The sequence below is a fragment of the Corythoichthys intestinalis genome, chromosome 19 (genome assembly GCF_030265065.1).
Source record: "Corythoichthys intestinalis isolate RoL2023-P3 chromosome 19, ASM3026506v1, whole genome shotgun sequence".
Taxonomy (NCBI): Eukaryota; Metazoa; Chordata; class Actinopteri; order Syngnathiformes; family Syngnathidae; genus Corythoichthys; species Corythoichthys intestinalis.
In genome coordinates, this window is record NC_080413.1 from 19,802,631 (window position 1) to 19,818,897 (window position 16,267).

At 42.6% G+C, this 16,267-nt stretch overlaps 1 long non-coding RNA gene across 1 annotated transcript in view; it reads left to right on the forward strand.

Annotated features, from left to right (window-relative positions):
• The window catches only part of LOC130907485 (uncharacterized), a 145,963-nt gene that overhangs the window by 53,970 nt on the left and 75,726 nt on the right, over positions 1-16,267 (forward strand). The window contains exon 2 of the long non-coding RNA XR_009061485.1: positions 7,245-7,475. This is a non-coding gene — a long non-coding RNA (uncharacterized LOC130907485). The remainder of the gene's footprint in view (positions 1-7,244; positions 7,476-16,267) is intronic.

Consider the following 16,267-nt stretch of genomic DNA (forward strand, 5'->3'; position numbering starts at 1 on the left):
GTTAGCGGGGGTTAATTAGTTGATGGAGTTGATTTCAACCATCATCGACTCGCGGTAGCTTAGCCACTCTGGAGCCCTAAAACTAACAAACAACTGACAAACTGCAAGGAATTTGTTCAAATCACCTCCAATGGCTAATTATACCCCTGCCAACTCGATGATTAAGCCTAACGTCAAAAATTCTGAACTTCCCCTTTAAAATACAGACCTAGCCATTCAAATGTTCTCTATAACAGTATAACATGAGGTGCATGGAGTGCTGCTGGGTGTAGAAAGTATACTTCTGATGGTCTTCGATGTGGAGATCAAAAAAGTGATGATTCAAAAAACAGGCACTCAGGAAGTGGAAAAATAAGTATCAAATAAGTAGTATTAAAAATATTAATTAACCTAATTAATTAGAACCTAATTAATTGATACGCTAACAGATCATTGCAAAATAAATGTGTATTGAGTTATGCCAGTCCTTCTCAATTATTTTCTGTTACGCCCCTCATAGGAAGACACTATGCGCTCATGCGCTGGTCCTCATGGGAAACACAGTCCTAAAAAAAACTACCGCTTTTGTCCACCAGCGTCGCTAAAATAGACCAAAACTGAAAAGCTACCAAGTGGTGCTTTAATACCACATAAACAAAACAAAAATGAAAATCGAATAGAAGGGGGTAAACCTTGGTTCACTACATTTCTCACAGTTTAATTTACGTTAACAGCAGAAAATACATACAAAGTGGAGGACACTTCTCCCTAAGCAGCTCCCTACTCAAGTTTTGCAGGTTAGGAAATTCACACAGTTTAATGTTATGCAAACTCTGATGCAGGTTGTCGCAAAATTTCAGTTGCAAAATTTGTGGTGTGTTCCCACCGCCATAACATTGACGTCTTTTTACATAAAGTGGCTGCTGCTGGCTGAAAAAAAACCTTCTATTCAATTCAATTTTATTTGTATAGCCCTGGATCACAACGACGTTGTCTCAAAGGGCTTTGCAGAGGCAATATGATACACAATCAGAAACAGCTAAAGAAGCAACAAAGATGAATAAATAAATTCAAGTCCTGGGTATCCCCCATCCTTAGACCCTCCATGTCGGCAAGGAAAAACTCCAAAAACTCTAGAGTCTTTGGGAGAAAATGAGAAACCTTGGGGAGTACCACAGTCAGGAGAGATCCACTCCCAGGACAGATTGACAGGAAGCCCCAGGACTGCTAATGGGAATTAGCAGGCGAAGTTACAGTCCGTAAAAATGCAGTGGAGTAAAGGAACAAGAAGAGGTCCATCTAGCCAATTGAGACGGGGGTAGCAATGAGGACGTCCATCCAGCCAGGGGTCCGGACAGTCAGGAGGCTGCAGCTGAAAAATAGCCCCTCCCCAGAGGGGAGGGGGGAAAGGGGACACTGGGTGACTAGTGATGAAGAGACTAGACAACTCGATATTAACATTGGAAAATAGAAATAAAGTAAGATAAGTGGTAGGTAGAGTGAGAAAAAGGAGACAGAACTCAGTGGCTGTACTTCCCCCAGCTTTATAGCTTCTAGTGCAGCTTAGACTAAACTTTGAGTCTACTCCGACTTCAACTAGCCTGACCATAAGCTTTGCTGAATAGGAACGTTTTTAATCTGATTTTAAATGTGCAGACTGTCTCGGCTTCTTTAATATTAGTTGGAAGCTGATTCCATAAAACAGGGGCTTGGTGGCTAAAGGCTCTAGCTCCGACAGTACTTTTAGAAACCCTGGGAACTACCAGTAAACCTGCATTCTGAGAGTGGAGTGTTCTGTTAATATCCCTTCTCTTTGAAGGGGGCGTATGAGGCAGCATGTTGGATTCTCGTCGGGTCAGTGTGTGTGTGTGTGTGTGGGGGGGGGGGGGGGGGTCAAGTCATCAGCCAATCAAACGTGAGTTTGAGGGGAAAAATGAACTAGCACATTCAGCAAGTGATAAAGGGGTAACTAAGTCTGAACATAATGAAAATAATTCACTTAATAATGGTAGGTTCAATTATATCCTGACAACATACGGGAAGCCAATCTAAATTACCTATTTAACTGTACTCATTATAAAATGCAAATAAAGTTGCTTAAAAGTTGGTGGGGAAAATTTGAGCATCCTGAAAAGTTGGTAGTGTTATGTCCCTACCGTCCCTATGCAAACCTACGCCCTTGGTAAGATTTCTATTAGAAATGGTCTTCGTACCTGACTACAGTATTCTTCATTCTAAATACATTATGAGACGATAACAAAATAGTCACTAACAGCCACTAAGGAAACTAACTTTAGATTACTGGTTTGGAAGATGAACACATTAGATTACTTGTTACTGAAAGAAAATAATCGGATTACAGTTTATAGTAACGGGTTACTGACAACCCTGGTGTGCACCATGGCCAGTCGGAGGCAGCACTTCGAAGAGAAGAGCCTGCATGCCTTGTTACACTAGTGGAAGAAGAAGAACGCGCCCCTCCGTATATAGAGTAGATGGTTGATATAACTTGTTTATGCCCGTATACAAAGAGCATTTGCCTGTGAAAATATTTTTTTTTACATTCCAAAAAATGGCCAAATGACATATAAAGGGTTAAATAGCAAAGTTGTGTCCATGGATTGGACTTCCCCCTACTTTGTCATAGTAGTGCGTCCGCTTCATAATGCATGCATACATACTGCATGTGTTTTCTCCGTGCCATGTGTTTAATCCTTATGGGTGAGTGTTCATTAGGGAATCCTAATCAATAGACATGTTAAATGCTAATCGCCCACTACGCCACCCCATTGTATTGATTCCCAATATGTACATTCGGAAAGGCAACAGCTGTAGGTAGAAGTTCACGGCTCTGCACACAAGCACGCACATCGCCAGTCTGTGCCTGAACACACAAAGATCCACGCTCTTTTGATGATGTGGGAGGAGGGGGTCTTGTATGTATCGATTGGGCCTGCCTCTGAAGGACACGGTCGCAGGGTCATCTGTTACAGAGGCAGGAGGCGATGATGACGTTCACTACACTTCAAACGCAGCGGGTGTAACGTGCGGCGTTGCTTGATAGGGGTCACGTGGGCGTGGAGGTTGTGGTCAGGGCACGGCTTACATTGTTAGGCTGTATTTGATCATGGTGAATGTGAACGATGGCAGCTAACTGGGGATGGACCTAAACTCCAAAGGCGACCTGAGCTGTCAACAAGTAACTGGGTTCTATCAGCAAGACTACTTTATCAGATTTTGGAATAATTATTTATTTTGCTTCTGGTAATAATTGACTTACATTTGTTGACAAACTAAGCATGGAACGCAGTAGAATGTTGGTTAGAAAGTTTGCCTCTCAGTTTTAAGGTTTGAGGATCAGGCATCAGTTCAGCTCCGCCTTGCTTGTTTGGCTTTTCCTTGGGAAATATTCAATAAGTTTCGAAAACATCCTTAATTAAATGCTTTATATTATTAAAGTTGTCCTGATCTGATACTCAATATCAGTATGGCGACATAGCTATTATATAGAATTAGAAAGTATTTGGTCACAAGATCGGGGCCAATCCAGGATTCATGTGTGTTTTCAGCAACTTCACGCTTTTTGTCTGCTGTAAATCAAACCACTCTGTAAACTTCAGTACTACCCCAAAAAGTTTTAAAAAATCAGAAAATCAACTAAACGTTTTATTTTGGCAATTTAACATTTAGGATGAAACCAACTAGGGCTGCAGCTAGCAAATATTTTAGTAATCATTTTAGTAATCAATAGTTTTTTTTACATATATTTATACATGAGAAAACATGACATTACCAGGAAGGAACTTTAGAAATTCAGCAGACACTTGGCAGAACTATAGCCAACCCAGGGGCGGAAATTATGTGTGGGACTGGCAGTCTAGGTCTAGGGGGCTTGGCTTTTGGGCATTAAGGGGGCACGGGTGGGCGAGGTTTGATTCTCAAAATAACGTATGATGATGCGTAGAGCTACAATAGAGCGCATTATTGTTCAAATTTCTCTACCATGGTAAGGACTCTGACATATGCCCCTTTCCCACTGAAACTAGTGGGTCAACGCGCGTTTTTTCCAAGCCGATGCAACCCACTAGCAATTGGCATTTGGCACCTTTCCCATTGACAATTTTTTTTTTCACCCGTCTAACCCCCACCCCTCCTCAGCCGTGCATAAGGTTACGTGACGTCACCACGCTAAGATGCGCGTCGACACAAGTGCGACCGAATTCATTCAGTGTAAGGAAGTAAACAATGCAGAGCAACATGGAAGCCTCCTTTCCGTTTGTGTTATCTGTTTTCATGCTTTTTACTGCCCTCAAAATGGTCGAAATTGTTGTGACACATAACGTAAGAGCCTACGTCACCACGTAGATTAGGGTGTTGACTGTTGACCCGGGGTTTTGCTTTCACACTGCATGACGATCAGAGCCGAGGTGATTTTAACGCGGGTGGCTTGGCGGGTTGATTGACACGGGTCGAGGCGGGTCGCTGCACCTTTCCCACTGCCACCAAAAGCCGATTGTTAGTGGGTTGACATGGGTTTTTTGGCCAGTGGGAAAGGGGTAATACTGAGGAAAAAACATAATTCAGTGATGCAAACTCTTCTTACATCTTGATTAATCTGTGAACTAGCATTTTCTCACAGACATAAAGTAAGGCACTGAATGAGATTTAGTTTTGCTAGTTTTGCTTTGAAATAAGTTTAATCAGCTGAAGGTCTCAAAGAGGAGTGCCTCATGGCAGCTCCAGCTGAATGTGAAGTATGCCGCTGACACAGGCTGAAAAGTATTCCCGCTATGCTTTATTCTGTTTCCGCGCGGCTACATCCTCACTTTGACATTTGGCTGTGATAAGAGGAAAGCCTTGAATCCCACGCGTATCCACAGTGAATTCCGAGCGCTGCGGATCCCGACTGCACTCCCACACCGAAGCGGTACTGTAAACTGCTGCGCACATCCCGGGACAATGCTGGGATTCAAGCCCGTATGCATGAGGCCCATTCACGCTCCTATCGCGAGCATCTGCAATGCTAATGACGTTTTTTTCCTGCTGGAGAGAATGCTTACGACTTTGCGACGCATGCTCGTCCTTCCATATTCTGTTCTTTCTTTCATTCTTTCCGCAGACCTCTCTCTCACCCTATCCTTCCTCATGTTGTGTAGGCGTGACATGAGAAGCTGCATCAAAGCACAACCCTGTTAGCAAACGTCATTGACGCTCTAATCTACCTAACTGTGCAACTGTAAGCAGCTGCAGTTGAAAAGTTAAGGTCAAATAAAATCGATTCAAGGATGCTGGCTGAAAAATGTAGTCTTAGTAGCATCCGTAAAACAAGTGTATAAAAGAGAGGAAGCAGCTATGGCGACTATCCAAAAAAGTGTTCGAAGATGCCGCATGACTGCTCACATTGTTTACCTCATAGGACTGGGGGAAAAAAATGAAAATAATAAAATGAAAAGCTCCTCTCCTGTGATGAGCTTAATGAGGGTGGATGTACATACCACGACCCGTACACTATAGCCCCTTTCACAAACATATCCCGATAAATTCCCGTGTAAGGTGACGTGGGATTTACTCACATCATTGCTTTCACGTAGAGATATGAGATAGACATAGAGATGTATTGATATTCCCGGAATGACGCGGGTTGCACACTTTCAAAGACTTGTCTCGTGTTGCCCACTGGTGCTCTCTGTGTGGGGTGGGCTGCTGGCGTGATTTTATAACCCGGACATTACGTTATTTTTGGGCGGCATCGGCTGTCACAATGTTGGTCAAATCGTGTTTTGTTACAGAGCCAGTTGTGGAAGCATTCCTGACGTCGTAACTAGAGCATATTCAAGCTCATCAAGACTGTATTCAAGCCCAAGCAATCCAAGAGAAGGTTGCCGAGATATTAACTTGCAGGGCGCCATTCAACAACTCTCCCGCCCTTGTTTTGAAATCCCCTATGTTGTGCTGGTATTTGAGTGCATTTATTTTGTCTAATCGGCTCTCTGCCTACCTGTTAGGTTACTATTATTGATCCCCGTCGACCTACTGTCACTGACCTATTGTGTTATTCCCCCTTATCCGCGATCGCGTGAATTTTTGTTTGTATGTAATAAACCCTTGAACGCATCCTTCCGTTCTTTTCTGCTTTCAGGTACAACCTTGTTTTCGCAGTTACTGTCCCTAACATCAGCAACAAAATAGACCACACATTTCCAAAGACGGATGATGGACTCTATTCCTTGGCTCTACTATCCAGTAGCAATTTAATTTTGTTTTGTTTTCAGTTTAATTTAGCTATTTCTAGCTTGCTATTTTAATAATTGCGATATTTTTTTTAACCGCTTTTCGTCTTACTGTGAAGAAAGCGGAAGTGACGATCGGCCGGTGATGATATTTACGTCATAAGCCATCGTGCTGTGACCCTGGAGTTTAACGCTTGCTTTCACATAAGCCTCGTCCCGGGTCTTTCCTGGGAATTATACTAAGACAGGACCCGTGAAATGTCCGCGTAATCTTCATGTCAGTCGACCCGGGAAATTGCGTTCACATACAGGGGCTGCCCGTTTAAATCCCGGGATTTTCCCGGTGTTTCGACATGTGTGAAAAGGGCTTTATTGTCAATACCAACCTAAGCGGTAGGCAGAGAGCTGATAAGACGACAACACAAATACACTCAAATACCAGAACAATGTAGGGGATTTCAAAACAAGGGCGGCAGAGGTGTCGAATGGCGCCCAGCAAGTTAATATCTCGGCACCCTTCTCTTGAATCGCCTGGTCTTAAATAAAGTCTTGATGAGCTTGAATTGGCTGCAGTCACGACGTCGAGAACCCTCCCACAAACGGCTCTGTAAAAAAACATGATTTGACCAACATTGTGACAGCCGATGCCGACCAAAAATGACGTAATGTCCGGGTTATAAAGTGGCGCCAGCAGCCCTCCCCACACACAGAGCGCCAGTGGGCAACATGGGACAAGTTCTGAAAGTGTCCAACCCGCGTCATTCCTGGGATATTTCTCCATGCGTGAAAGCAATGACGTAAGTAAATCAGCGTCACTTTAGATGGGAATTTGCAGGGATAGGTGTGTGAAAGGGGCTTGAACGAGTTAAATAAAGTGATGAATTTTAGTATTCACTGATTGAATTCTCAGGTGACTGATGTTGTAGCCTTGGGAAAGGTCTGCCCGCTTGTAAAATCAATCTTTAACATGACTTGTATTTTGGCATCCCTCATCTAAACAGTCAAAGCACACACAACGCTTTCTTGACTTTGCAGACTTTGTTACATCAGAGTCTGCTTTGACTTTCCTCTGACTGCCGTCCGGACCGAGTGAAGAACTGCTGGAGGCGCTGGGCCTGCCGGAGGTGACTTCCTGTTTAACAGCTGGGCCCTTGTTCGCCCCCTGCACGAGCTACACGCCGATAATCTCCCATGAGTCTTTCCACATGGCAGAGAAGACGCCATGTCGCTCTGCTGTTTTTCCTGCCTTCCAACAAAGAAGAAAAGGTGATTGTGTTAAGTCCTCTTGGCCTCCGCTTGAGGTCCAAGTTTGTGTGTGTGTGCGGTGCGTGCGTATTCAAGCTGTGAATCACTTTGCTGCCAGGATGAATGCATGAATCAGCCTTTTCAGTAAGTATGCGAATCAGCGGCTGGCGGAGGTGTACCGATTGGGAGCGTTCAGCTGTCACCAGCTGACCTCACCACAGACACACTTTGTGAAGCACACTGGGCTTTTCTCTGAGCCAGCCTCCTCTGGAGAACACACACACCTCAGTTGGCTAGCCCTCCATCATCTACACTGACTTGTGTGTATGTTGAAGGGGGGAAACAACCATTTACTAAGATTTTCCCCTCTCATCATCCAAGCTTTGGTATGACCTTTAACGCCCATGGGCACAGGAACTGACCCGGGTTACCTGAGTATATCTGCATATTCTGACGGGACTGAGAGAGTTTGTTACCTTTGCCAAAAGGAAGTGTTTATGGATATTTCGTTGATCACAGGATCACATTTGTATTAAAAAGAAATGGACTACTTGATAATCTCCCAAGGGACAGTCCATTATATTTTGAAGATAGTCTGGTATTGTGTTGAAACCTTAGAGACTATGTTGGTAAGGACCAGTGTCCAAGAGAACCCCAGTAAATGTGGGACCATTGGCCAGAAAAATCTAGAAGATTTGCAAACATGGGCCAGGAAAAATCTATAAATTTGGAGCCATATGTCAAGGGAAATATTGGGACCAAGTCCAACAAAAATCCCCAGATTTCAGGCCACGGTCCAAAAAAATACTGTGCACAAAAGCGTAGCCACTAGGCAGCAGGACTACAGTTTAAATAAAGATCCAGAAAACTGCATTTGACACTGATCCAGTAAGTCGGTGCCATGGCTCTAGAAAATCTCAAAAACCAAGCTACAAATGAAGAAAATGGTGGAACGAAGTCCAACAAATATTGTGAAATTTGGTGTCTCTGGGCCAGTATTGGGCAAGTTACTTTAAAAAAGTAATTAGTTATAGTTACTCACTGCGTCTTCCAAAAAGTAACTGAGGTAGTAACTGAATTACTCAATAGTAAAAGTAACTAGTTACCAGGGAAAGTAACTATTTCTGTTACTTTAAAAAGAAGTTGTTGTATGTAAAAGAATTTGAAATTTTCTGAGCAGTATTCCAGTCAGTTGAATAGAGAAGAACAGACAGGTAGTTGTGTTATAGAACCTTGTAATATTCATTGCACCTCACCAGCAACAGATTTATCCTACACTTGAAGTGCAACAAAAATAAACAGTAACAGCTAGTTTTCGCCACTAGCTTTGTGGTAGCGTGTGTAGTTGTTAGGTGCCTCAGCAGATTTGAATTGCTTACCACAGATGTCGACAAAAGCTTTGCCCCGGAACATAAATTACACTTTACATGCACGTTCTTTCCTTTAATTTTGACCAACTTGAAATAGTGTTTATATCCCCACTTCGTAAAGGACAAATTTTCCTCTGAATGCTCTGCCATCATATCCCTCTGCATCTGTTTTGCGTGTGTGTTTGCCACACGTGCTGTTCCGGTTTGTGTGTGAAAACACCGGCTCTGATTGGCTTACCGTGACACATGACTCTAACTCTCAGCCAATCACAATCACTTCCATCGCATCTATCCAGGGGGTGCATTCAGGTAGCCTCGTCCCCCTACTCCTCCCGTCACCCTCAAAGCGTCCGCCGTCCTCAAGATGGAAGCAGCATTCTTGCTGGCTGACGGTGGGGGATGGGAACGAGGCTAGCATTCAGGTGTAGCAAACACAGAAACGTTAGCAAGCTTTGGAAAGCATTGTCTAATTGAATGAGCAGGGACAAACAGCGTGGTGTCATAAGAAGTGCGTGCGCTATTCTCGAACCTGAACGCACCCCAAGACTTGGATGACAAATAAACAGAGTAGAGTAGACTCGCTACAGCTGGTAGTTTCGTCAATTTATTCAGAGTAAGTAACGCACCGCTTCTGACCGTCAGTAACGGTAACGGCGGAAAAAATAGTTGGATTACCCCGTTTCTGAAAAAATAACGCCGTTATTTAAGGGCGTTATTACCAACACTGCTCTGGGCCAAGAGAGATAATGAAAATTGAAGGTATCAGTCTCATGATGATAACAGAAATTTTTGACAATCATTCTGTATGTTTAGAAAGATCCATAAATTTTGGATCATAAGACAATGTAGATTCTGAAATATTTGGCCTACAGATACAGAAAGACTGCAAGATTTTGAGCTATGTTATGGAAACATCCTGAAAGTTTGCATCATAAGCCAAGAAAGCTCAAACCATCCGTTAAAAGAACCGCTCGACAAGCAACCAGAAATTTGGAGCCATTGGTTTAGAAAGCTCCAGGATTGTCTTGGGCCAAAAGTGATCTACAAATTTGGGCCATAGACCAAAAAAATAACCCAATTCGTGATCCTTTGTCCAAAAATTATCCAGGAATCTATAGCTGTAGTCAACAAAAATCCACTATTCCACTTTGTTTTATTTTTGTATTTTTTGCCAACGTAGTACTTAGTCCTTAAGGCTACTCTTTTACTGATATACTGTACATATTATGCTATTTTTATATTGATTGTATCTAGGATTTTTTTCAAATTTTCTTCTGACAACCATGTTCGGAATGGGTCTTCCACATTTACTGAATCCGTCCTGTTCTGTTGCCGAAGAACACAGCAACAAGAGTCATGCTGTTTGGTCCAACACAGAGCCTTTCTGAACTTCATTTCCAACTGAAAGGCGGATGACACACGTGCTGCTATGATTGGACGAGACAGCTGCTCCAGGGATGTACAGAGGCCTTTGATTGGCCTTGGCAGCTGCCCATGCTTAGCTTAGCTTTAGTGCTTGCTAAGTGTGTGTGTGCGCGCATTATCAGTGAGGTCACCGTTATACCATACCCTGTAAATGCTTTTGAGCTGATGTTTATCCGACTAATCAAGTTAAGGCTTTGACTGCAGCGAGCATCATTGAAAGGAAGGCTTGTATTTGTGCTTTGTGACACTTTGAAACACGATTTTAGCAGCCGGGAATCTTGAAAAGTATTGTTTTATTCCCAACTGGCCATTTTGGGAGATGAAAAAATGTTATTGTTGTCCATACAAATGGATACACTTATTGTGAAACGTAGCACTGGAAAGCTTTTTGTCATGAATTGAACCCTTCCTTTGGAGCAAATCCTTTTTGTAGGGTTACTGTATATTTACATTTCAGTTGTATTTTGAGTGCTTATAAAACCCTGGCGGTATCTTGGCGGGTCCAACAACAATATATACCGTGCAAGCCCTTAATCAGACTGCAAGATTTAAGCCCCATTACACCACGTAACACAATATTTTGTTCCCAGGTTCTAAGTGGTATTTCCTAGTTTGTGTTGTCGCATTGACATAGAAAAACACTTTTGTTTCCCAAAAAGTTTGGGTTTGTAGTCAAGACTTTGAAATTGTATTTTCCACTTTTCTTGTACTTTCGAATACTTTTCTAACTATCCATCCATCATTTACCGCTTAATCCTGGGTCGGGTCGCGAAGGTAGCAGCTTTAGCAGAGAAACCCAGACTTCCCTCTCACCAGCCACTTCAACCAGCTCCTTTGACAGGATCCCAAGATGTTCCCAGGCTAACCGAGAGACATAGTATCTCCAGCGTGTCCTGCGTCATCCCAGGGGCCTCCAGGAGGCATCAAAACCAGATGCCCGAGCCACCTCAACTGGCTCTTCTCAACGCGAAGGAGTTGCAGCTCGAGTCCCTCCCGGATGACCGAGCTTCTCACTCTATCTCTAAGGGAGAGCCCAAACACCCTGCGGCAGAAACTCATTTCGGCCGCTTGCATCCGGGATCTTGTCCTTTCGGTCACGACCCACAGCTCATGACCATAGGTGAGGGTAGGAATGTAGATTGACTGGTAAATCGAGAGCTTCGCCTTTTGGCTCAGCTCCTTCTTCACCACTACGGACTGGTGCAGAGTCCGCATCACTGCAGACAGTGCACCGAGCCGCCTCTCGATCTCCCACACCCTCCTACCCTCACTCATGAACAAGACCCCAAGATACTTTAACTCCTTCACTTGGGGCAGGATCTCATCCCCGACCCAGAGAGGGCACCGCACCCTTTTCTGACTGAGGACCATGGTCTCGGATTTGGTGCTGATCTTCATCTCTAATGCTTTTATATATAATTACGTATATCTATAGATGTACATTGTCATCCTAATTTAATAGACTTATTTTGCCCTTAAACACAAAGAAATGACATTCAACAAATATTTTCTGCCTAATTAGGACATAAAATGGAAAATTCTGAATATAGCTTCAAAATCAAACTTTTACCATTTTAGTGGCACTTTTTCCATTTAGTTTGGACCCAAGCAACACCATAATATGATTACTAGCCAGGAACACAATTGTGTTTTTTTTTCTGTAACATTGTGTTATTGGACCTACGGTAGTTGCGAAAGATTTTCCAGAATTTCCAGAAGCCCAACATTTTCAGTTTATTGGGATTATTTCAACATTTATTGAATGTCATAAATATAAAGTAGATTATGCACACAAATACAAAACAGTAAGCTACAATAAGTTGTTCAAAGCCACACTTAGATGCTAATTCGCAGACTAAAGCCTAATTTATGCTTCTGTGTTGCGGTGACGGAGTAGCGACGGCGTAGACCCTACGTTGTCAACAAGCATTCGAAGTTCTGCGTCAAGGGAACGCGTTGCTCTGTAATTCACCGCCAAGCCACTAGAGGGTTGTTGCATTGTGTTTGTGCGGTTTTGGGGGGCTTTTGTCGAATTCCTTGAGTTTTTTTTCCGGTTAGACAACAATGGCAATGGAGAGGGAACACTTGAATATGGATCTTCAGCTCATCAACATTGAACAACAAATGATGATCATACAAATGTTGAGGCGCAGGCGACGCAGAAGACTGTTGCGGAGGTGGTCTGTCCAACTATTGATGCCACACAGAGACTGGCAATCACATTATGAGTTCTGTGGTGGCTAGCTACAAACTGGCGTCAAGCAATGTGTCCAGCGTTTTGTCCGATTTCTTTGCCGTGTCCTACAACCAGCCAGTGGGAAGCCATAGCAGATTTCTGGTGGCTATGGAAGTTCCCAAACTGCGTTGGAAGCCTTGATGGTAAACACGTTATCATAAAAACACCGAGGCAATCTCAATCAGTGATGATTTACAGTATAAAGTGTGTAAACTGTTGTTGAAAATTAAACATCAAAACAACTCTTTTGACACCAAACCTGTGCTTTATTCTTAATATACTTGAAGTGTTAATGTAAATAAGTCACAGACGCACAGCAAACATATGTAAAAAAAAAAAAAAAAAAAAAATAGCGGAAAACACTCAGGTGACTTGACTTTCCGCTCTGAGACACCCAATTTGGCCAAATTTCAAAATTGTCCGATATGCATGTGTGATACATCATTGGAAAGCTTAAAATCTCACTTTTCAGGGGGAAGAAAAAATTTGGACAGGAGGGCATTTTTAAAAAAATATATATATATTTTTTTTTAAACAGCAAAACCCTATCTGGAGGTGAGAGCACGCGAGAGCATAATTACAGACGCCATGACTTTAACGAGATATTATCGCGTACTTACTTACCTTACCGTTTTGCTCCAAAAACTCCATGTCGCATGTATCACTGAGTGTCAAGACACAGCTGTGAATGGACACAGCTGGATTTTTGGGGGGATTTTATGGGTGAAACAGTCATATAACATGGGTCGCGATGCAGAAATCGCAGACATCAAGGAGTGGTCGAGATTATGTTTTTCATATATTTAACCTTTTAAAACGTTTTGTTTTTCAATTTTTCTTTGTTTGGATCGATTATTTGTTATCTAACATATCGGTGAAAATGCGACAATAACAAAAAAAAAAAAAAAAATAGCGATTGTTATGAGGTAGATATCCGTGACTTTTTTACAGACGCCATTTTTTTCATTGTGATGTAATTTGTTTAAAAGTTTAAAATATGTGAGTGAATAATTTTTTAAAGTCGCTTTTTTTTTTTTTTTTAAACAAAGTATTAGACATAAATTAATGATTCCAAGCTAAAAATGACATTTTGAATAATGAATATAATTACTTGCTTTTTTTTTTCATGGCTGGGTTGAAACAAAAACTTTTGCACGGTGTATGTAAACAGGGGTTTTCAGGGTAAAACGGGCAAACTAAAAATAGTTTGGGGGCTTAATTTGCCATGGATCTGCTATGGCAGCATATAGACATATTGTTTTATCAAACACAACAGTTGTTTTGGCTTAAAATACAGCAGTTTCTTTTAAAGAGTGCAAGAGCACAAACTGCTTTTTCAGGCTAGTCTGTGTTTCCCACCAAATGATAACGTGCACAACCAAAAATACGACATAAAGTGATGTAATGCTGGCAGTTTTTGGCCGGCTAGGTCCCCGCTTCGTGTGGCCATTGACTTCCGAACACACATACTTGTCTCGGAGGTTCTTCATGTTTTTTATGCATTCGCTGACTTCCAGCCCAGTATTTTCAGGAATCTCCTTCTACGAATTGATTGCCATTTGGTAATCTTATAATGCCTTGTCGAAACATTGTCCAGGTGGTCGTACACGCGGACCTCTTCGATGGTCCTCTCGTTGGCTTGGTCCATTTTTGAGTGTAGCGCAAGAATGTTTGTAAATGGCGGTGATTTCCCGCTGAACCGCAAAGAACAATCTGAGCGGGCCAATCAGGAGTCAGGATTTTGTGGAGGTGCACATCAGGCTATGGCGGAGGGTCGTAAATGGGGTCTGCCTTGCTGGCGTAGGTCCGCCGTAGAAGCATAAACTAGCCTTAAAGGACAAAGTTTTGGCGTCACTCACTAGGACACCCTCCTTAAAGTCACGGCACGTACATGTCATTGGTTTTTATTTCTTTCGTGATATTGAGTGTCAGGAATGCACTTAAGCACATCACTCACAGTGCGTTGCAACTCAGTTTTAAGCTCTCAAGCAAAGAAAAAAATTAACAAAAACATGGCACAAGGACCTTGAGCACTTCTATCCTAGGAATGTACGCTCATACAGTGGTGTTCATAAAAAGAGCTTTCGGAGCGGCGTGGCCATAAAGTCAATATCCACCCTCTGCGGTTTGTTTTGAGCTGTACGGGCAGCTGAAATGATTACATAATCGTCGTGTTGCCACAGACCGTGCCACCGCCGCAACGGCAGAGGTGCCACCAAGGGCCAGGCCGCAGATGGCGGTCCTGCCTGCTCGCACCTGTGAGTCATTTGGGCCCAAATTGTTTATTTGGCTTTGCTTAAGTGCTACCAGTGTTTCCTCTGTGTCCCTTTAGAAAGAAAAAAAAATCACAGCAGACCTCCTCCCCACCTCAAAAACAGCATGTCCCTCTGGGCGATACACAACTTCAGCATGACCACTAGCTAAATAGGACCAAATTAATCTAAAAGGATACCCCCCACTTGCAACCCCCCTAATCTTGCATCCTCGGGCGGCACACTTCCAGAAATACCTACCCACTTAAAGCTAGTAAAGAAGTCATTCTGGCATTTAAAGGAAACGCATAACTGTTGTATTGGGATTGTTTTGTTCTGTTTTTTTTTTCTTGGAAAAAGGAAAAGCTCTCTTCCTGGTAGTCTAAATATCTTGGTGTGTGTGTTTGTTGTTGCCACCACAGCCGACTAACCTCCACTAAACAGCTGCATGGGATGGATGACTCAGCTTGTGGTCAAACGTCACAGCTGCCAGCTCCTGCTTTTAACTTGGTAAGTCGATGCAGATACACAGACGCAGTCATGCTCGGCTCGAAGCAGATGGCCACCGCAGTGATCAAATCAACTTCCTGAAAGCCAAAATGCATCCGAAAACTCGTGATTTGAATGGAATCAATCCCACACAAACACCAGAACAACATGGTGGCGTTTACAGGTGCTAACGAGATCCGCTCCATTGGCTAATGAGATAACGAGGAGGCTAATGAGGCCCTGAAAGAAGGTCATGATGTAATGAAATACCCAACACACACACATACAGCGACATGGAAGATGTACTCTTCTGGGGAATTAAAGATCTCGAACTGAATGTACAGCATAATAACTAGTCTATTATAGCTCATCCCTGGTGGGGCGGGTATTCTTAATAGGCGATCAGATGATAATAGACATTAAAGTGGAGTCAAGTGAGCGGAAAGGGGGATGTTTACAATTTATCAGAGATAACCAGAGCGGTTTAACGAGCCATTCTGGGGCAGAATGAAAAAAAGTTGACTTATTTCTTATGAGACATCAGTAACATCCAGAACTCATATCATAATGAATCATTGTTTCTGTATTAATTGAATAGAAGAGATATCTTTTGAATTACATGATCAAATTATGACAAAAGGCATTTATAGGGCATCCGCAATGTCTTGTGATAAAAGCACTCACACTGATGTCATTGTGTTCATGTTCTTTTTAGTTTTCACGGATGACGAAAAGAAATCGAAAATGGTGCTGATGCTTAAATTTGTCCTGCTTACATTTGAATATGGTGATGGTTTTTAAAGGGATCCACGGATAGAAAGGTAATTCTTAAAAGATAAACGTTATTATGAGTTAAAATGATTTGATATTGAAACCCCTCTTGATGTTTTCGTTTCTATACAATTTGTAAAATTGGTTTAACTAGTAGGTCGCTATTGTTGTTGATGTCGCAAGGCGAGATGTCGCATGGTTACGCTGCCGGGCTTCCAGAGTATGTCTCCAGCGACATTAACATGTCATCTGTTCAACCCTTTAAATTTT